General features: G+C 43.0%; 1 pseudogene; it reads right to left on the reverse strand.

Annotated features, from left to right (window-relative positions):
- Positions 1–1,488: 1,488 nt before the first annotated feature.
- Positions 1,489–20,059, reverse strand: LOC123441640 (annotated as a pseudogene).
- Positions 20,060–23,406: the final 3,347 nt, after the last annotated feature.

The raw sequence follows: 23,406 nt of genomic DNA on the forward strand, positions 1-23,406 counted from the left end.
AATCCTCTGTTGTGGGCGAGTCTCACGCCGCAGAAGAGCACTCAAAGGTAAACACTTTTTGTCTTTTTATTCTACCTCATTCCATACTTACACGTTTGCCATTTTCTGTTTATAGGATGATGACATGCAAAGCCAAGATGAAAACATCGAGGTAATTTCCATTTCATCCGACTCAAATTCTTCCCCTCCCAGGCCGGCAAGGCGAGTCTCTAGGGAAGTTCCCTTGTCTCACCCGGATGCTCATCTGGATCCCAACTTCCTTTTGAAGAAGGTTAGTTTTACACCAAAACATCAAACTCGAAGCCATTATGGTGATCTTTTGTCCAGGTTGCGTGAAAAAACGGCCGTTCGCAAACGGCAGAGTGAGGTATGTGTTGGACTAGATGTCCTTTATTGTGCAGCCGATTCTCTTATGATTTACACAATCTTTGGAATCTTTATACCCAACAGGTTTTGTGTGACATCATCAACTTTTGCTACAGTATTGAATGTAATTAAGCTACAGTGATCACACACTAATGATGCCACGTCAGTGTGTTCCCTATCATTGATATCGCGTTAGTTCAAAACAACTCGGGTTCGAAATTTAAAAATGAAATCAAACGGGGAAAGTTATCGAATGCGAAAATAAAGATGTCGAGTGAGTTATAGAAATTCCCTAATAAGTTATAAGATTGAATAGGGGCATTTTAAAATTATTACAAACCCTATATAATTAAAACATGAGCTGTGTATATAAAAAAATAACAAAAAGTAATTAAAAAAAGAGAAAAGTCCCTGGCCAACTAGGTCAAAGTGGCCTAGCCGGCCACCCCAGGGCAAACCCTAACGGCCCGCGCCCCTCCCACTCACTCCCGATCGCCGCAGCCAGTTGGGACGAGGGAAACCCCCTCACCCCACCTACCCCAGCCCCTTGTCCTCGTTGCCCTTGCCGCACCTACCGCACCCTCACTTACTGCACAATCCCATTCTCCCATTTCGCCTCTCCCCGATCCCACCTACCCTTCGTGGGATCCCACGCCTCCTCGCCCGTCGGTCCTATTTCCCCACTCGCCCCCACGGGTTCCCGTCGCGCCTCCCTTGCAACCCCTCCTGTCGCTCCTCTCGGTCGCCCCACCCCCCTGGCACAGCGCCGCCGACCCTCTCCACTCGCCTCCTCCCTGCCTCCCACTCCCTCAAGTGGGCGCCACTCCACCACCTTCCCCTCGGCGCCTCCTCCTCCCGCCGACGCCCAGCGCCGTCCCCGCACCGGGCTGCACCGGGGCTGTGTTGGCGCCTCCGGCCGGGTCCTCCTCCTCGCCAGCCAGCCCTCCAGTGACCTTCATCGACTACACCGCAACACCGGCTTCAACGTCCTCGTCCTCAACGGCTCCACCGAGCCTCGCCGAACCCGCCCCCTACAACGTGGGTGAGAACGCCCCTCTCCCTCTCCCGATTAAATTCCGGTGATCGCCGCCTCGTTCCCACGTCGTTAGGAGGGGGTGTAGATTACCTCCTCTCTCTTTCTCTGTTGAGAGTTCCCTGTTAGAAGAGAGGTTAGAGATGAGACAAAAGAAAAAAGAAAAATGAATGTATTATATGTATGTGTGTATGTATTGGATATATATTCATGTCTGTAAAAAGAATACAATATGTGTATGTGTGTTTTGTGTGTATGTGGCCAATGCGACTTAACGGTGGGGCCAACATCCCCACTGTCTATGTCACGGAGGCCCCACACCCTGTGTAAGAAAAATAAATAATAATAATAAAATGTAAATATAAAAATATAAATGTGTTTTATTAATAAATAAATAAATAGATAATTAAATATATTAATTAATTATTTAATTAAATAAATAAATAGATATTTAGATAATATGTTTAATTAGGATAATTAAATTATCCTATTAGAGTATGACACGTGGGTCCCCCACTAAATTAATCTGATTAACTAATGTTAAACCTAATTAAAAACTTGTGTCTATGACGCATGGGACCCAGTGGTCAGTTGACCAGTCAACTGCTGATGTGAGCGTGACATCATGTTGTTGTCATAATTACATTTAATCAAATTAATTAAATATGTTTTTAATTCCTAAATATTATATAAAACTTTAAAAATTAATATAAAATAATCCGTAAGTAAGATCAAAATACTTTTGACCTGGTAGTTGATCAGCAGAACGAGACGAACCCGGATACACGGTCCATTAGTTTGTCACGCGTCCCTAGCATCTCAAACATGGAACTTTTTCATCGTTTTCTGTGTAACCGGTAGTTGCGAGAGACCCGGGAAATATCATCTGATATTTTCCTGAGCCTATAAGATGGATGTTGCTGCGATAGCTCATGCCTAGTCTGGATACTGCCATGTCATGCTTAGTGTTTCACTTGTTGCTATTATTTATTGTTTCTCCCCCTCTTCTTACCGGTAGACCCCGAGACTGCGCTGCTGCCGGGTACATCTACGCCCCTGTCACCCAGCCCTTTTGTCGCAGAGCAACAAGGCAAGCAAACCCCCCTTGATTATCCCTATATCGCATGTTTTTTCTCCCTCATGCTTGCATTAGTATTTTGCTACTGTTGTAGTTTGCTCCTATATCTGATGCGTACCCTATTTCTGATGAACTACTACTTTCAGTCCTGTACTTTATACTGTTTAATCTAGGTGGAGCAGTCATCCCCCTTGACCCGTTATTTTAGTTGCCCCGCTTATTGGTCGAATCTCGATCCCTGATTGACGAGCCAGACCCGGCACAACACTTAGACCCCCCTTAGTTGTACGACGCTACAGAGATACTATCGGGTACCGGGAGTTACACCTCACTAAGTACTCATGATGGTATCTCTGTAGTACAGCTAGTTGGTCGTGGTTATCGAGGGTGATTCCTCTTTCACGATTCCCAATGATGCCTCTGTCGTGCAACCCCTCAAGTGTGGGACCATCGAGGGTAATTCCTCTAGGTCCACCTTGACGGATACATCGTTCGGAATACAATGAGGGTGATACCTAGGATTCCCCCCGATGTTATAACCACACGGTTACTTGACCATGTTACTGGGATCTTTGATGAATAGATGTTAGGCGGGTGGATCCCCGCGTGTTTGTGTCGACGGCCTAATTAAAATGATAATGGATTTGGGTATTTGATCTAGGTTGGTTGGAGACCTTTTCGCACTAACCGGCTACGCAGGAAGAATTATGGGTACTCGCACTAACGTATTCGATCTAGGTTGGTTGGAGACCATTTCACACTAACCGGCTACGCAGGAGACCTTTTCGCACTAACGTCGCGGTGTCAGCCGAAGCTTTTCAGATGTCAGCAATAGAGCGGCGCGCGCCCGAGTGGTCCCAAGATGCATCGCGCTTGTGATTAAGGGGTGCTAGGACTGACCTCGACCGCCCACGAATCATGCAGGAGCGCGGAGGGCAGGTGGGCCCACGAACCCTTTGTGCTTAGGAGTTAGACCGGCGGGCTTATGTTACCTCTTGAGCTTGCGTTGGTTTTTCCCTTGAAGAGGAAAGGGTGATGCAGCACAGTAGCAGTAATTATTTCCCTCAGTTTGAGAACCAAGGTATCAATCCAGTATAGTATCAAGGCAAGTCTCCAAAGTACGTGCGCAAAAACAAGCAAACTTGCACCCAACGCTATAAAGGGGTTGTCAATCCCTTCACGATTGACTGAAAGGTGAGATCTGAAGGCGGAAAGTGCAACAAAGTAAAAGTGTAGAGCTGAAAATATGAAGTGAAGTAGACCCGCGAGCCATAGTGTTCACTAGACGCTTCTCTCATGATAGCAAATATTATGGTGGGTGAATGAATTCCTGCCGAGCAATTGATAGAATCACACAAAGTAATGATGATATCTAAGGCAATGATAATAAATATAGGCATCACGTCCGAGACAAGTAGACCGATACTGTCTGGATCTACTACTATTACTCCACACGTCAACTGCTATCCAGCATGCATCTAGTGTATTGAGTTCATAACAAACAAAGTAACGCGTTAAGAAAGATGACATGATGCAGAGGGATAAATTCATGCAATAGATATAAACCCCATATTTTTACCCTTGATGGCAACAACACGATGCGTCCCTCGCTACCCCTTCTGTCACTGGGTGAGGACACCGCACGGTATGAACCCAAAACCAAGCACTTCTCCCATTGCAATAATTATAGATCAAGTTGGCCAAACGAAACCCACAACTCGAAGAGAATTACAAGGATATGAAATCATGCATATAAGAGATAAGAGGAAACTGAAATAATATTCATAGATAATCTGATCATAAATCCACAATTCATTGGATCTCGACAAACACACCGCAAAAGAAGATTACATCGGATAGATCTCCATGAAGATCATGGAGAACTTTATATTGAAGACCCAAGAGAGAGAAGAAGCCATCTAGCTACTAGCTATGGACCCGAAGGTGTGTGGTGAACTACTCACGCATCCTCGGAGAGGCAATTATGTTGATATAGAAGTCCTCCATATCCGAATCCCCCCTCCGGCAGGGCACCAGAACGTGCCCTAGATGGGATCTTGCGGAGACAGAAGCTTGCGGCGGCGGAAAAGTATTTTCGTGGCTCTCTCCCGTGGTTTCAGATTTTTAGGGAATTGATAGGCGGAAGAAGTAGGGATAAGGAGCCACGGGGGGCCCACAATCCTGCTAGGCGCGGGCCCCCCAGGACGCGCCTAGGGGGCTTGTGACCTTCCCTGGGGTCCGTTGCCTTGGTTCTCAAGTTCCCTACGTATCTTCTGTCACGAAAACAATCATTTCGAATATTTTATTCTATTTGGACTCCGTTTACTATTCTTCCCTGAAAAGGGTCAAAAACACGGAAAAAACAGGAACTGGCACTTGGCACTGAGTTAACACTACTGGAATTTATAATTTTGGCGTCTGCCATGGCTAACGGCAAAGGGGGAACCACAGATGGCAAAGGCTTTGCCCTCGGTCAGCAGACGGCAAAGTAGACGGCAAAAAAAATCAGGTGAAGAGGTTCTTTGTCATCTTCCTTTTTAAAGAGGACGGCAAAGAATCTTTGCCATGAGGGGGCAGACGGAAAATTAAATGGGACGGCAGATACACCAACGGTCCCGTTAATTATTAACGGCAGGCCTCCTCTCTTTGCCGTCACCCCTCACCCCTTTTCCATGTGGGGGCTGACGGCACAGGGGGGAACTAAGCCCCTCTCTCTCCCCTCTTTGCCGTCGTCCATCCCCCCTTTGCCATGTGGGGGCAGACGGCAAAGGGGGGAACCAAGCCCCTCTCTCTCCCCTCTTTGTCGTCTGCCATCCCCCCTCTGCCATGTGGGGGCAGACGACAAAGGGGAGAACTAAGCCCCTCTCTCTCCCCTCTTTGTCGTCTTCCATCCCCCCTTTGCCATGTGGTTGGCAGACGGCAAAGGGGGAACTAAGCCTCTCTCTCTCCCCTCTTTGCTATCTGCCATCCCCCCTTTGCCATGTGGGGGCAGACGGCAAAGGGGGGAACCAGCCCCTTTTTATTTTATTTCTTATTATATCCAGCATTTTCAGAATAATCAGGATATATATATATGTGACAAAAATAAATTTGTTTCCATACTCATAACCATAATAAAATAACTTTCATCCATAGTACATACATATTATGCAAGTTCCATCCGTACCAAACCATATATTACACCAGTTTCATCCACATGCATACGAAGTTTCATATATATCCATATAGTACAATAGTTTCAATACAAGCTTCCGTGAAGCCATGGTATAAGAAATCATCTTCAAGCATTCCATCAATATAATCCAAGCTTCCCGTGAAGTGAATGTAATCCGCAAAATGACAAATAAGAAAGTTAGAAGAATAATACTAGATGAAGAAGTATATAGGTTATTTCGGAGAGAACTTAGCTAAGTATAGGTCATTCTAGAGCTAACTTGGATAAAATATGTCATTTTGTAGCCAACTATGATTATTAATCCATTTTGACCTTATTATGTCATTTTGGAGCTACATTAGTCATTTTAATGAGCTAACCAAGGTTCTTATGATGTTTTTACCTAACTATGCTAATTATGTCATTTTGGAGGATAATTAGCTAAGTATCTCTTTGTTGGCGAAAATAACCTACATAGAAGAAGAAAGAGAAGAAGCAAGAAGAGAAGAAGCAAGAAGAGAAGAAGAAACAGAAGAAACAAAAGAAGAAGAAGGAGGAGGAGGAGAAGGAGGAGGAGAAGGAGAAGGAAGAGGAGAAGAACAAGAAAAGAAGAAGGACAAGAAGAAGGAGAAGGAGGAGAAGAAGGAGAAGGAACTTCTCTCCTCGTTCTCCTTCTCCTTCTTCTTCCTCCTTCTCCTTCTTCTTCTCTTCTTCTTCTTCTTCCTTCTTTTCATTTTTCCTCTTTCTTCTCCTCTTGTCCCCTTCTTCGGGCTAAATTAGCTAAGAATGCCTTTTTGGAGCCAATTATGTCATTTCGAGGATAATTAGCTAAGTATAGGTCTTGTTTTATTAAATAGACCATTTTGGAGCTAACTAAGGTAATTATGTCATTTAGGTGGAAGCCCAGCTAACTATAGGTCATTTCGGAGCTTACTTGGGTAAAATATGTCATTCCGAAGCAAACTATGCTTATTAAGCCATTTTGCATCTAGCTAAGCTAATTATAGCCCATTTAATACCTAAGTTAGGGGGAATAAGTCATCTTGGAGCTACGTAAGCCTTATTATGTCATTTAGGAGAGAACATAGCTAACTATAGGTCATTTTTAATTAAATAGGTCATTTTGGAGCTAACTAAGCTAATTATGTCATTTAGGTGGAAGCCTAGCTAACTATAGGTCGTTTCGGAGCTCACTTGGGTTAAATATGTCATTTTCGAGGTAACTATGCTTATTAAGCCATATTGGAGCTAAATTGGCTAATTATATCATTTAGGTGGAAGCCGAGCTAAGTATATAATATTCATGAGCTAACCAAGGTTGTTATGCCATTTTGAGATTATTATTTCATTTTTAGCTAAATTGGTCATTTTAATGAGCTAACCAAGGTTCTTATGATGTTTTCACCTAACTAAGCTAATTATGTCATTTTGTAGGATAATTAGCCAATTTAGTCTTTGTTGGATGAGTCTAAGCTACGTAGAAGAAGAGAAAGAGAAGAAACAAGAAGAGAAGAAGAAGTAAAAGAAAAAGGAGGAGGAGGAGGAGGAGGAGGAGAAGGAGAAGGAAGAGGAGAAGAAGAAGAAAAGAAGAAGGAGAAGGGGATAATTAGTTAATTATATAGACTATTTTGGAGCTAACTAAGGTAATTATATCATTTAGGTGGAAGCCTAGCCAACTATAGGTCATTTGGGAGCTACTTGGGTAAAATATAAAATGCATACAAAACATCCAAAGTTGAGAAGATAATAGCATGGAACCATAAAAAATTATAGATACGTTGGAGACGTATCAAGCAACCCCAAGCTTAACTCCTGCTCATCCTCGAGTAGAGAAGTGATAAAGACTGAATTTTTGATGTGGAATTCTACCTAACATATTTGTCCTTTGTAACTTCTTTCATGTGACATGAATGTTCAGATCCGTAATATTCAAAACAATAGTTTGCAATTGACATGAAAACAATAATACTTCAAGCAAACTAGCAAGGTAATCATGAACTTTTGAAATAACAAGGCCAAAGAAAGTTATCCCTACAAAATCATATAGTCTGGCTATGCTCCATCATCGCCACACAACGAATTTAAATCATGCACAACCCCGGTATTGGCCAATTAATTGTTTTTGCAATCTTACTTTCTCAAACCTTTTTCAACTCTCACGCAATATATGAGCGTCAGCCATGGATATAACACTATACGTGAAATAGAGTGTGGTGGAGGTTGTGAGGCAAAAAGGAGGAGATGGTCACATCGACTCGCGGTATCAAAGGGCTATGGAGATGCCCATCAATATATATCAATGTGAATGAGTAGGGATTACCATGCTACGTATGGACTTAGAGCTATTAGTGTATGGAAGCTCAAAAGGGAAACTACTGGGTGTGCACCCAACTTGCTTGCTCACGAAGACCTAGGGAAATTTTGAGGAAGCCCATCATTGGAATATTAAAGCCAAGTTATATAATGAAAATTCCCACTAGTATATGGAATTGTCAAAACAAGAGACTCTCTATCATGAAGAACAAGATGCTATTATGAAGAACAAGTGTGGAAAAAGATAGTAGCATTGTCCCTTATCTCTTTTTCTCTCATTTTTTTGTTTGGTCTCTTTAGCCTCTTTTCATTCATTTTTTTTGTGTGGGCAACTTTGGCTTCTTTTCATTTTTCCTCACATGGGACAATGCTCTAATAATGATGATCATCACACTTTTATTTACTCACAACTCAACACTTAGAGAAATGATGACTCTATAGGAAATGCCTCCGGCAGTGTACCGGGATGTGCAACGATCTAGCTCAGGGTATGACGTTGAAACATCTCGCTAGCTATCTTACAATCATGCAATGGCAATATTAAAGTGACGGCACAAGTCATGAGATGGCACGGTGGGAGTTGCATGGCAATATATCTCGGAGTGGCTATGAAAATGCCATAATAGGTAGGTATGGTGGCTGTTTTGAGGAAGGTATACGGTGGGTTTGTGCACCGACGAAAGTTGCGCGTCACTAGAGAGGCTTGCAACGGTGGAAGGTGAAAGTGCATCTATACTATGGACTCACATTAGTCAGGAAGAACTCATATATGTATTGCGAAAGTTTTATTAGTAATCGAAACAAAGTGCTAAACGCATACTCCTAGGGGAAGGGTTGGTAGGTGTTAACCATCGCACGATCCCAACCGACACTCAAAGGATGACAATCAATAAATCAATTATGCTCCGACTTCCTAACATAGCGGTTCACCATACGTCCATGCTATGGGAAGCACTAACTTCAACACAAGTATTTCTAGATTCACAACACCCTACTAACATAACTCTAATATTACCATATCCATGTCTCAAAACTAATTGAGAGGAATCAAACTTCTCTTTACTAATACAAAGTGTGTTATATCGACTATAGGGGGGTGAATAGGAGATTTTTAGAATTTCATCACTGAGGAAATTCTTTTGAGGAAATTCCTCACTGATGACTAACTTACAGCGGAAACAGTAAAGGATCAGAAGTGCAAAGTTTCACAACAGCAGTTTTTCGGAGTGAGGAATGTGAAAACAGATTGCACTGTGAGCAGGCACACAGAATACATATGAGGATTAACTGACGTGAAGAATTTGGGGTTGAGGAAATTCAGAGAAAGTCTTCAGCAAATTCTTCAAACAGTAGTAGTGAAAGTCATCAACACATAATACGAGGAAAGTAAGGAGTTGAGGAATTAGAACCCGTTTTCAGTGAAGACAGTTGTTGATGACCCAGTTCCAACTGTTGTGACAGTGGTACATCTGGTTTGGAGCGGCTTGGTACTGAAACCAAAGGACACACAGTCCCGGGACACACAGCCCCTACCGTGTTCTCCTTGGGATAAGGACACAAAGTCCTCGCCCAACACTCGTGGTAAGTCTTCAGGGCAGACTTCCAAACCCTCACAAACTTGGTCATCCGGCGATCCACAATTGACTGCTGGAAAGCTCTACACCATGACGCCTAACCGTCTGGAGGATGCACAGTCCTCAAAGGTAACATGCTTCAGTCCCACACAGGAACAACATCCTCAGTGATGGTCAATCACTAGGTTTGGTTTGTGGTTTCGTTGTATGGTGTATTTCCTCATTGATGAATTACTCTCGAAGACTCTGAGGAATTGTGTTAGTTTCTAATGGAGCAGCCAACCAGCTAATGGTTGTGGGGCGTGGCTATTTATAGCCTGGGAGCATCCCGACATGATTTGACACTAATGCCCTTAAATAATATGACCGTTGGAGTGGATAAGACCAATGACTTGGCGTGGCTATCGAAACGGTCGGAACCCTCAACTGTGAGAGTCCTCATGTCACTCGTATTCCTCACTTGAGGCTTTTGGTAGGATTAGGCTTGGGTTGAGCATCATGAGGAAATTCATTCCAAAGTGTAACTTCGAACCCCTTTAACAGTACGGTGTTCCTATTACTCAAATGTGAAGAAAATAAAACAGAAAGAGTAAATCTTCATGCTCCAAATTCTTCAAAGTGATTTTCTTCAGGGCACACCGAATTCCTCAATTTCAGTATCTTCATGAGGAATATCAATTTCATCGCAGATTCCTCGCGATTCATTTCTTCAGCTTGAGACCAATTTCTTCAACTGAAGATATACATTTTTAGGGGTCGATATTCTTCAAATATCTCAAGCTCCACAATGACTTATAGATCCTCTGTACACTCATAAACACATTGGATACTTAACCTATAAGTCTTCAAACCACCAAAATCACTAAGGGGCACTAGATGCACTTACAATCTCCCCCTTTTTGGTGGTTGATGACAATTAGGTTAAGTCTTCAACAGGGATCAAAAATATGAAGTGTAAATACTCATTTGAGGAATTTGAAATCAAGATTTAGAGAGATTCCCCCTAAAGATGTGCATATCTTGAGGATTTTGCTTTTCACAGCAAATGCACATTGATGATTTATATCATGGGAGATCTCCCCCTGAGTCTTGTAAATCATGCATACATGTAACATATCATATGAAGAAAATGAAAATGCATGATGACAAATGGTATCTGATGAATTCCAGCATGCGTGCATTAAAACTTGAGGAATAAGCATGTGAAGAAAAACGTTCAAAAGCGTGAGAGTACCATCGGGCTTAAATTACAACTCATTACATAAAAACTTCAGAAGAGCCAAGAGTTTGTAACTTAAATATAGTTCATAAGCCCCAAAAATATCCCGCTTGAAGACTAACTCTCTAGTTTCTCCCCCTTTGTCATCAAGTGACAAAATGGGACAAACTGAGGACTAACGCCCGTGAAGACTTCACTTCTTGGCGGTTGAGGAAGAGCCATGATGCTTCTTGGGAGTAGTCTTCTTCCTTGGACCGGTAGCAGTGTCGAGCTGTTCTTCATCAGTTTCAGCAGTGCAGAATAAAAAAGGAGATGTCTTCAAGGTCTGGAACTAGAATAGGCCTGAAGTTCTTCTTGGGAGGCCACGACCATTCAAAGTCTCGCTCAAAGTCCATTTCTTCAAGCTCAGTATGAGTCTTCAGATGTGCAAGTGTAGCCTAGGTGCGATCAAAAACCTCATGCAGATAATGATGGTTGAGCTTCACAAAGTTCTTTGTTTCAGTGAGGGTTTTCACAATGGCGCCAAACTGGCGTTTGACCCACTTGTGATTGCGATCCAACTTCTGGTGAAGACTGAGGAGGAGCTCTCTTGTATTCATCACACGAGGAGGAACGGGGCTTGCTGGACGAGTCTCAGTATTATCCCATGAAGAATAAGCTTCTGGCTCTCTGAACTGGCCATCAAGGGGCCTACTGTCTTCTTCAATCACTGATTTGCCTTTTCCTTCAATGGGCTCGAAAGTCTTCTTGTTGACCCGGATAGGAGGCATATAGCCAACATGGTTTTGGAAATCAGCGTGGAAGTTGATGCTTGTCCTTGTCCTGATGAATCTCATGATCCATGGGGCATATATTTTGTGATCAAAAGGACACATAGCATTGTAGGCCAAAGTCCTCAAGAAGAAATCATGGATGTTGATAGGAATACCATGAATTATGTTGAAGAGGATATTCTTCATGAGGCCTACGACATCTTCTTCATCATCATGGCCTTTGATCGGCGCGAGCACACTGCAGAGGATCCTGTAAACAGATTTGGGTGTGTACTTGAGCTCGTGGACGAGGAAGGTTGTTCTCGGAGGTTTTCCTTCAGGCAAAGGCTTCATGAGTACTTCCATCATCCCATTTGGCAGCTCACGCTCACCATAAAGATTCATAGCCTCATCTGAGGGAATTGGTACATGCAGTTCACGGAGGAGTTCAGTAGCAGGAGCCTTGTACTGAGTGTTTTGTGTCATCCAATCAAACACCCAACTGTTAATGTCTTCAGGGTTGCCGGATATGTGATGAGTGGCATACAACTGAAGAATTAGCTCGCAGTTCTAGTCAGAGATGTCGGAGCACATTGGTAATTACCAGCATCATGGAGTACACTGAGGAGTGGCTCGAGGCACGGTATAGCTTCAAGTTCAACGTGAGGAATACGCCTGTGCTGGAATATCTTGTTTCCTCCACATAGCACAGAGGCATAGTAATTCATCTGTGTCCTAGTCCAAAACTTCAGATGCCTCATTTGAGGCTTGTCATAAGGGTTCTCTCTAATGAAGTACATGCGTTCTTCAAAGAAATTTTCCTTTTGAAACTTTGGACGCTTGGAGAATGGCTGACGTTGAACTGGCTGATGATATTGCAGAGGAACAGGAGGGGAGACAACAATGGCACTCTCTGGGTTGAGCACGACGAATGCATTGTCTTGGTCAGGTGCATTTTCCTCAGCATTTTCCTCAGGGTGAGGAATTTCAGCAGCTGGTACTTCAGGCTGAGGAGATGGTGCTGGATGGGCGTCAGGCTGAGGGGCTTGCTCTGGCTGTGCATCAGGCTGAGGAATAGCTTCATCTTGCTCAGTTGGAGGAGTTGGGTCAGCCTGTTCCTCATCTTGAGGATTTTGCTCAGAGCATTGAATTTCATCAGCTTGAGGATTTTCATGTTGTTCTTCCTCAGCTGGCTTGGTGGCAGCGGCAGTTTCATCAGCTGGTGCAGCTGATCCTTGAGCAGTGACTTTCTGAGGAATGAAGGGCTAAGGACTTTCATCTATATGAATTTCTTCGTCAGTGTGGTCCTCAGAGGCGGCATCCTTCATTTCCTCATCTGCCTTTTTCGCTTGATCATCAATGATGACCATTTCATAAGACGGAGTGACATTTAAGGGCACAGGGTCCAGAGGAGCAGTTTCTTCAAGTGCTTTCAGACGCTTGGCCTCGGGTTCTTCTTCTGCTGAGGAGGCCTTTCTATTTTTGGCTTCCTTCTTAGTAGCCCTGGTTTTCTTCACGTCTGATGCAAACGGAGTCATCTTCTTCACCTTTGAAGCTTTTGGTGAAGGGGATCTCTCGACAGATTCTTCAGCTGGTATGGAGGAACTAGCTGGAACAGAGTCATCTGCTAGCTTTGATGAAGCAGCTGGGTCAGGGGCAGTCTCATCAGCTGCAGAAAATTCATCAGCTGGAGCTTCCATGATGATTTCTTCAATAGCCAGTACATCTGCACGGCTTTCTTGGTGTACTTCCTCAACTTGAGGAGTTTCCTCATCATGAGGAGATTCGTCTGCTGGCTCCTCAATCAAGGGCTGAGAAGTTGGTTCTGGGGGTGCATCCTTCTTATTGTAGTCATCAACAGCTTTAGTGGCGAGCTTGATGAAATTTATCTTGAGACTCTTACGATCTGACAGCTTGGAGTACTTGTCAGTCAATTTCTTCAGCTCTGCCTGTGCTGATACCAGTGCATCAGGAGTCAAGTTGAGGAGATTCTGCTTGAGGAATTTCTCCTTTTTAAGCTTTGCAACTTTGGCCTGCTTGGCCTGCTGTTCTTTCCACTTGGCTTCATAGATGAAAGTGGCCACCATGTGGCTAATTCCAGGGGGAAGTCTCAAATCATCAAGCAGAGTGTTTGGGTCCTCATACTAGATGTTGATGTAGTCAAGGAGGACCTTGGGGTCCATGGCCAGAGGAATGGCACAGCCTGATACTTGAGCTACTCTTTCCTGCTTGTTTCTGATGATGGCTTGTAGGGTTTGATCATCATATTCATCACGTCCCTCTGATGCAGACGTGACGATGATGATTTTGCTGGGGCTTGGCAGAGTTGCACGTTCAGCAGACACCTGAGTCTTCATAGGAGGTGGTGAAGACTTTGTCTCCGAGCTGGTTGCAGCTGGGAGTGAGGAGCTGGAGCTGGCGGTCATAGGCTTCATGACTTGCTTCTGTACTGGTTTCTCTTGAGGCTTTGGTGTTGGTGCTGAGGATTTTGGAGCTGAGGAGATTGGCACTGAGTGTTTTGGCGCTAATGGTTTTGGTGCTGAGGGTTTTGTAACTGATGCCTGAGCAGACTTCTCTTGAGGCTTTGGAGCCCTTGGCTTTGAAGGCACAGACTGCATTTGAGGAATTTCTCAACCAGAGGTCTCACCGATCGAGGAAGTGGCAGCAGCTGAGGATTCATTGAATTCCTCACTCCAGCTTCTGCCTGCTTCTTGAGCTTAGCCAGATGCTTTTCCTTCTCATCTGGATAGTCATCAATGGTCTTGAGGCTGGAGGGATGTGCTACTTGATGATCCTCAAGTGGGGACCATCTGCCAGGGGCTTTAGAGCGAATTTCTTCGCATACTTGGCAGTCACAAACCTGTATTCCTTCCATTCCTTCGCCCATCGGTGTTCTATCTTCTGCAGCCGTATCTTTCTCTTGGCCATTGTCTCATTTTCATCAGGTGTGCAATAGTCCAAGTAAGTATCCTCAGGGATATCCACAACTGTGTTTTGCTCTCGTTTCTTTCCTCCCTTCTATTTTCTGTCATCCTCCATTTTCTTCAGCTCAGTATTTTGCTGATGAGATTGAAATCTTGAGGATTCTGATGAGACTTGAAGATTTTCTTCTAGAAACATTGCAAATGAGTTAATGTGATGAGAACCGAGAGATTCATCAGCTGACATGTGTGTACCTGTGAACAGAGTATAGTTGCGAGGAATTTGGAGAGGTCATATGCGTTCTCAGATTTGAAGAAAATGAAAAAGTTTGACAGTTGAGGAATATAACCAGTGGTTGAGGAATTTGCCTAAGCATACTGTTCTTGGGTTCCACAGTTGTACAGATCCGAAAATTCGCACAATTGAGGAATCTCGTGGAAATCTTAGATGCTTAGTATAGTTCATCAACGATGTGGTGATAGGCATTGTTTGAGGAATCAAGTGCTTATCGATCCTTGAGGAAAAACAGATTTCACATAGAAGATGTAAAAAAAATTAGATCTAACTTGCGGTAAAAATGGGATTTTATTTACCCTTGAAGGAGCACAGGAAGAACACAGAGAAGTTCTGTAGAGAGGCTCTTCGGTCACGTGTACAATGCACCCTAACCCCGCGAAAGAGGACGTCTACGGCGGTGGCGAACGAAGATGGTGCGACTCCGGCGTGGTTCCGGCGACGGAGAGGTCGAGGCAGTGAAGCTCTTCCTCACCGGCGATCAGACTACCAGCGATGGCGCTAGGGTTCGGTGGTGGTTGCTGTAGCAGGAGAGCGATGGAGCGAAGAAGAGTTTGCCGAGGGGGCAAAGGACATATTTATAGCCAGATAGGTACTGTTGGCGCGAAGATTTCAGACCAAACAAACCCTGCCTCTAAGTCTCCGCAGGACACGTGTAGTTCCCGAACAAGGCGGTGGAGATAGTGGAGATCATGGTTATCTGATAGTGGGAAGTGGGGTTCACTTACTGTGCATTAAAGAAACAATTTTTGAAGATTTGAGGATTTTCGTTGCAAAATCATCAGCTGACAAGGACGGAGTGAGGATTTTGAACAAAGTTTCAAGTAGAATGCATATGAAGAATTGAATAGACTGGATGAGTATAGCATAGAGGGAAAGTAGGGTCCGATCACATTCACTTAGCATAAATATCAACTTGAAGAAATAGCTATAAGTGAATGTTGTTGAGGACTTGAAATCACAGTCTATCTAGTGAAATGAAAGTCATGAAGTGTGTTTGCAGATTTTGTGATGAATCATCACAATGAAGAACATCTGTTTTGAAGAAAAACACAATTTGAGGAAATGGAACATTTGAAGAAAATCAACTTGAGGAAGTTCACATTGGGCGGTGGCGTGACCCACCATATAAGAATGTTGATTACAGATGCCGCGTACAAATGTCGTAGGGCCCCGAGAATCAATTTCTTTGTTGATTTGTTCACATTCAGAGTGACATTCTTCATCAGTTGAAGAAAATCGATTCATCATGTGTTGCACATCTAAGTCATCAATTTTGCATCAGTGTTAGGATGTGTGCAAGTTTTTACAAAACATTTGAAGATTCTAAGACACCGCAACTTCCAAAACCTTTTCTCATCCAAGGGCTTAGTGAAGATATCTGCCACTTGATCATCAATCTTCACATGGTCGATGAGGATATTGCCCTTGAGGACATGGTCCCGAAGAAAATGATGACGAATCTGGAAGTGCTTGGTCTTCGAGTGTTGTACTGGGTTGTATGCAATCTTGATAGCACTCTCATTGTCACAGTAGACAGGCACATTCTTCATGTTGATGCCGTAGTCCTTGAGGGTTTTCTTCATCCATAGTAATTGAGCACAGCATGAACCGGCAGCAATGTACTCAGCTTCGGCAGTGGAGAGTGATACGCAGTTCTGCTTCTTTGAGGACCAGCAAACTAGTGATCTTCTGAGGAAATGGCATGTGCGAGAAGTTGACTTGCAATCCACACGGTCACCAGCATAGTCAGAATTAGAATACCCTACCAGATGAAGATTTGAGCCCTTGGGATACCATAATCCTAGTGTTGGTGTGTGAACTAAGTATCGAAAAATATGCCTCACAGCCTTATGGTGTGATTCCTTTGGTTTTTCTTGAAAACGTGCACACCTGCAAACACTAAGCATTATATCCAGCCTAGATGCACATAGATACAATAAATAACCAATCATAGAACTATATACCCGCCGATCAAAATCTTTACCATTTTCATGAGTGCCGAGGTGGCCATTGGTAGGCATTGGAGTCTTGGCACCTTTGCATTCATGCATGTCGAATTTCCTCAGAACATCCTTGAGGTATTTCTCCTGTGATATGAAGATTCCATTGCTTTGTTGACGAATTTGAAGACCTAAGAAGAATATCAGCTCCCGCATCATATATTGTTCACTCATCATGTAGGCAAATTCGTCACTATATCGTTTTCAGTACAGCCAAATATGATATCATCGACATATATTTGACACACAAATAGCTCATTATCATAGGATTTAGCGAAAAGAGTTGGATCGAGTGACCCAGGTTTGAAGCCTTTCTTCAATGTCTGGATTCTTTGGATCCTCAAAGAGCCTTTTTGAGTCTGAAGACTTTGTTTGGATTCTTCGGATCCTCAAAACCTGGGGGTTGAGCAACATATACTTCTTCCTCAAGCTTACCATTGAGGAATGCACTTTTCACATCCATTTGATATAAGATGATGTTATGATGATTAGCACAAGAAAGTAGTATTCGAATAGCTTCAAGTCTAGCAACAGGTGCAAAAGTTTCATCGAAATATATTCCTTCAACCTGGGTGTAGCCTTGGGCTACAAGTCGTGCCTTGTTCCTCACCACTTGAGCGTCCTCATCTTGCTTGTTTCGGAAAATCCACTTGGTGCCGATGATGGTGTGCTTGCGAGGATCTGGTCGATTGACGAGCTCCCATACGTCATTCAGCTTGAATTGAATAAGTTCGTCTTGCATAGCTTGGATACACTCCGGTTCCAGAAAAGCCTCAGCAACTTTTGACGGTTCTGTGATGGATACAAAGGAAAAATTCCCACCAAACTTAACTAAGTGTGAAGCTTTTGAGCGAGTGAGAGGACCTGGCGCGTTGATGTCATTGAGGATTTTGTCAAATTCTACTTCGTTTGCAATCCTTGGATTTCGTCTAGGCTGAGGAAGTGGTTCTGTTGCAATTTCCTCAGGAGAATCTTCTTTATTTTCATCAGTGATGGGGATCGTTTCTTCTCCAATTTCCTTAGTGGGGACAATGTCTTCAGTAGGTTTGAGCTTTATTGCTTCCTCAGGAGACAGTTGATCCTGTTGATGATATGGCATGCAGTGTTGATTGCTTCAGGCCAAAAGCGACGAGGAGTCTGATATTCTTCAAGCATAGTTCTTGCCATTTAAACCAGAGTCATGTTCTTCCTTTCGACGACACCATTCTGCTGAGGAGTATAAGGAGCAGATAATTCGTGAGTAATACCAAGTTCATCAAGATAATCATCAAGACCAGTGTTTTTGAACTCGGTTCCATTATCACTCCTGATATGTTTGATCTTGATGCCAAAGTTCGTCGACGCCCTTGAAGAAAATCGTTTGAAGATTTCCTGCACTTCAGTTTTATACACTATGATATGCACCCAAGCATATCTGGAATAATCATCAACTATGACGAAGCCATATAAAGATGCTGCATTGGTTAGTGTGGCATAGTGAGTAGGTCCAAATAAATCCATATGAAGCAATTCGAATGGACGTGTAGTGGTCATGATAGTCTTCGAGGGATGCTTGGATCTGGTCCTTTTCCCAGATTCACAAGCACCGCAGAGATGATTCTTGAGGAATTTGACTGATTCGATGCCGATGACATGCTTCTTCTTCGCGGGCGTGTGCAAATTCCTCATGCCTGCATGACCTAGTCTTCGGTGCCACAACCATCCTTCTGAGATTTTTGTTAGTAAGCAAGTGGCTGGTTGAGGACCTGTAGAGAAATCAGCAATGTACAAATCCCCTCTTCTTACACCTTCGAAGACTTTGGATCTGTCAGATTCCATGATGACTACACATCTATATCTATGAAAGATAACAATCATATCAAGATCACAACGCATCGAGACTGACATGAGGTTAAAACCAAGGGATTCAACAAGCATCACTTTGTCCATATGCCTATCCTTGGAAATAGCCACTTTGCCAAGTCCCAATACCTTGCTTTTACCTTTGTCAGCATATGTGATTTGATTCAGAGGTGATGTAGTTAGTGGCATATTCATCAGTAAGCTTTTATCACCAGTCATGTGATGTGTGCAGCCACTATCAAGAACCCACTCAGTATTCTTGGGTTTGTCATCCGCAGATGAATTAGTACAACTTACCATCTCATATGCTTCAGATTTGAAGAATATGATATTAATTTCATCAGATCAGAATTTCATCATAACAGAAATATAAGGGCGTGTGAAATATTTCTATTTCATCAATCATTAGCTTGCGTCCTATCAAGCATTTCCTCGGGTCTCGAGCAAATTCTTCAGATGATGATTTTCATCTGGAGACCTGACCTGCAGAAGTGATTAGTTCGATTTCTTCACCACCCACATCTGAAGGGGTGGCAAAGCATTCATCATCCTGGGAGCACCATATGAGAAAGGTGGCATTGAGGCCAATGAGCTTCTCTTAACAGTAGGGGGGTTAAAGTACTCATATGAATATGCAGAGAACTGGTTTGAGGATTTATGAACATAATGATTTGAGGAGTAATGCTCATATTCATATTCCTTGTAGTTTCCCTGCATGTTAGATGCATTAGCACGGGTATGAGCATAGTTTTGACCAGCTGAGGATTTTGATCCTCTTGAAGACTTCGATCCTCCTGAGGAATTTGATCTGGCGTTCAGATTCTTCAGTGGCGGTGTCATGAGGACAATCATCTGAAGATTTTCAAGACAGCTTTTGGGAACCCAGATATTTCTCAACGGAGGGCCATTCCTGCAGTTAGTTCCAACATATCAAGCAAATACTTCACCAGATTGATTTTTGAACAGTTTATAGTTGGAGTCAAATGACCCATCTGAGGAATAGGATAATTCACATGAAAAGCTAGTTAGATTGGATGGATCAAAAGGAGGCCCAGTAGCAGCAACCCAGGAGGTTTTGGGATACTGCTCAGGTTTCCAATAAGATCCATCAGCATTTAATTTCCTCTCAAAGGCAATTCCTTCTTTCCTCGGATTCCTGTTCAAGATTTTCTTTTTGAGCACATCACAAAGGGTTTGATGTCCTTTGAGGCTTTTGTATATGCCTGTCACGTACAATTCCTTCAACCCTGCATTTTCATCAGTAACATTTGTGTTTTCCTAAAGTGAGGAAATAGACAGAACAGGTGCAGTTGAAGAATTTGTAGCAATAGTAGGATTTGATGATTCTGGTGAGGAATTAGCAGTTTTGCGTTCAATGCATTTAAGACATGGAGGAATGAATTCAACTTGACCAGCGCTGATCTGTTGAGCTAGTAATGAATCATTTTTCATACGAAGATCATCATGAGACATCCTTAGCTTCTCAAGATCAAGCTTCCTTTGAAGAAATTCATAGGAAAGCTTCTCATGATCAGTGAGGAGTGTATCATAACGATCCTGAAGATTATCAAATCTAGACTGAAGACTTTTCACATCTTCAGTGAGGATTTGGGTAAGGTTCATTTCATCATTCAACAGATCATCACTTTTATCTAGCAGTTTCCAAAGCTTTTCCAGGGCAGTTTGTTGTTTAGTGGCAATGATAGCAAGTTTACTGTAACTATGTTTCTTACAATCATCAGGTTCACAGTCACTTGAATCAGAGGAGGAGGCATTATTTGGTACCTTTGAACCTTTTGCCATGAAGCAATAGGTTGGAGCGAAGTCATCAGCATAGTTATCAGTGTGGATGGTGCTATCATTTTCTTCAAGAATGAAGATTGACTTGCTGACGAAACTGGTTGCCAGTGCAAGACTAGCCTGTCCGGATTCTGAGTCTTCATCAGAACCCTCTTCTTCATCAGCTTCCTCTGATTCTGCCTCTGAGTCTATTTCCTAGCCAATAAGTGCCTGAACCTTTCTAAAACTAGTCTTCTTGGGCGATGAGGGCTTTGAAGATGAGGTTTTTGAATATTTCTTCTTCTTCTTCGAGTCATCAGAACTGTCATCCTTGTATTTCTTCTTCTTTGATTCCTTTCCCCAACGGGGACAATCAGCAATGTAATGACTTGATTTCTTGCCTTGTGGCAGGTTCGTTTCTTGTAGTCCTCACATGAAGATTCTGATTTCCTCATATCTCTTCTTGCAGATTTACCGAACTGGCCACGTCGTGTAAATATCTGGAATTTCCTCACGAGCATTGCAAGCTCCTGTCCAAATTCTTCAGGGTCACCAATGCTGTCATCTGTGTCTTCTTCTTCAGATGAGGAGATTGCTCTAGCCTTCAGTGCACATGTTCTGGAATAGCTTGGTCCATATAGATCTTTCTTTTCTTCTCGCTGGAATTCATGAGTATTTAGCCTTTCAAGTATATCAGCTGGATCAAGCATCTTGTAGTCTGGTCTTTCTTGAATCATCAGAACTAAAGTATCAAATGAAGAATCCAAAGATCTCAGCAGTTTCTTCACAACTTCGTGATCAGTGATGTCTCGAGCTCCTAGTGCTTGCAGTTCATTTGATATGTCAGTGAGGCGATCAAAGGTGTCTTGGCAGCTTTCATTCTCATGTCTCTGGAAGCGATTGAAAAGATTGCGAAGAATATCAACACGAGAGTCACACTGGGTTGATACTCCTTCATTTACCTTGCACAGTCTCTCCCAGATCAATGTTGGAGAGCCCAAAGCACTTACTCTTCCAAACTGGCCTGGGCTCAGATAAACACAGATGATATTCTTCGCTTGAGCATCGAGTAGCTGGAATTAATTCACATCAGCAGCAGAGACACTGGCAGAGATGATGGGGACGCCATGTTCCACAATATACCAGAGATCATTATCAATAGCTTGTAGATGCATTTGCATTTTGTTCTTCCAGAAGGGAAAGTTCTTTCCTTCGAAGGTAGGACATGATGCAGTCACCATAAACATGCCTGCAGTCGACATAACTAAAACTCCAAGTGGTTAAACCAAAATCACACAGACCAAGGGAGTACCTTGCTCTTATACCAATTGAAAGTGCGTTATATCGACTAGAGGGGGGTGAATAGGAGATTTTTAGAATTTCATCACTGAGGAAATTCCTTTTGAGGAAATTCCTCACTGATGACTAACTTACACCGGAAACAGTAAAGGATCAGAAGTGCAAAGTTTCACAATAGCAGTTTTTCGGAGTGAGGAATGTGAAAACAGATTGCACTATGAGCAGGCACGGAGAATACCGATGAGGATTAACTGACGTGAAGAAGTTGGGGTTGAGGAAATTCATAGAAAGTCTTTAGCAAATTCTTTAAACAGTAGTAGTGAAAGTCATCAACACATAATACGAGGAAAGTAATGAGTTGAGGAATTAGAACCCGTTTCTCAGGGAAGACAGTCGTTGATGACCCAGTTCCAACTGTTGTGACAGTCGTACATCTGGTTTGGAGCGGCTTGGTATTGAAACCAAAGGACACACAGTCTCGGGACACACAGTCCCTACAGTGTTCTCCTTGGGCTAAGGACACACAGTCCTCGTCCAACACTCGTGGTAAGTCTTCAGGGCAGACTTCCAAACCCTCACAAACTTGGTCACCCGGCGATCCACAATTGACTGCTGGAAAGCTCTAGACCAAGATGCCTAACCGTCTGGACGATGCACCGTCCTCAAAGGTAACATGCTTCAGTCCCACACAGGAAAAACTTCTTCAGTGATGCTCAATCACTAGGTTTGGTTTGTGGTTTCGGTGTATGGTGTATTTCCTCACTGATGAATTACTCTCGAAGACTCTAAGGAATTAGGTTGCTCTTATGAGAAGTGTGAGTTTCTAACGGAGCAGCCAACCAGCTAATGGTTGTGGGGGGTGGCTATTTATAGCCTGGGAGCATCCCGACATGATTTGACACTAATGCCCTTAAATAATATGACCGTTGGAGTGGATAAGACCAATGACTTGGCGTGGCTATCGGAACGGTCGAAAACCTCAACTGTGAGAGTCCTCATGTCACTCGTATTCCTCACTTGAGGCTTTTGGCAGGATTAGGCTTGGGTTGAGCATCATGAGGAAATTCATTCCGAAGTGTAACTTCGACTCCCTTTAATAGTACGGTGTTCCTATTACTCAAATGTGAAGAAAATAAAACAGAAAGAGTAAATATTCATGCTTCAAATTCTTCAAAGTAATTTTCTTCAGGGCACACCAAATTTCTCAATTTCAGTATCTTCATGAGGAATATCAATTTCATCGCAGATTCCTCGCGATTCATTTCTTCAGCTTCAGACCAATTTCTTCAACCGAAGATATACATTTTTAGGGGTCGATATTCTTCAAATATCTCAAACTCCTCAATGACTTATAGATCATGTGTACACTCATAAACACATTAGATACTTAACCTATAAGTCTTCAAACCACCAAAATCACTAAGGGGCACTAGATGCACTTACAGTAATCGATGCACATGAATATGGAAGTTTTTATCATATCCTCTTTGTATGCCCATCATCTTTAGGACTACTTTCATAGCACAAGACAATTACCAAGTTACTCAGAGAGAGCACTCTCAAAAAGATATAAGTGAAGAACGGAGTTCTTATTTCTCCAAAGTATGACACCGCCGTGCTCCAGAAATGTCTAGGTGAAGCACTAGAGCAATGTTATCTAGCTCAAAAGATATAAGTGAAGCACATGCGAGCTAAATTGCCTATCTCAAAAGATATAAGTGAAGCTCAAAGAGTATTCTAGCAAAATCACGATGAGTGCATGTCTCTCTCAAAAAGGT

The sequence above is a fragment of the Hordeum vulgare genome, chromosome 3H, assembly GCF_904849725.1.
Source record: "Hordeum vulgare subsp. vulgare chromosome 3H, MorexV3_pseudomolecules_assembly, whole genome shotgun sequence".
Classification (NCBI taxonomy): Eukaryota; Viridiplantae; Streptophyta; class Magnoliopsida; order Poales; family Poaceae; genus Hordeum; species Hordeum vulgare.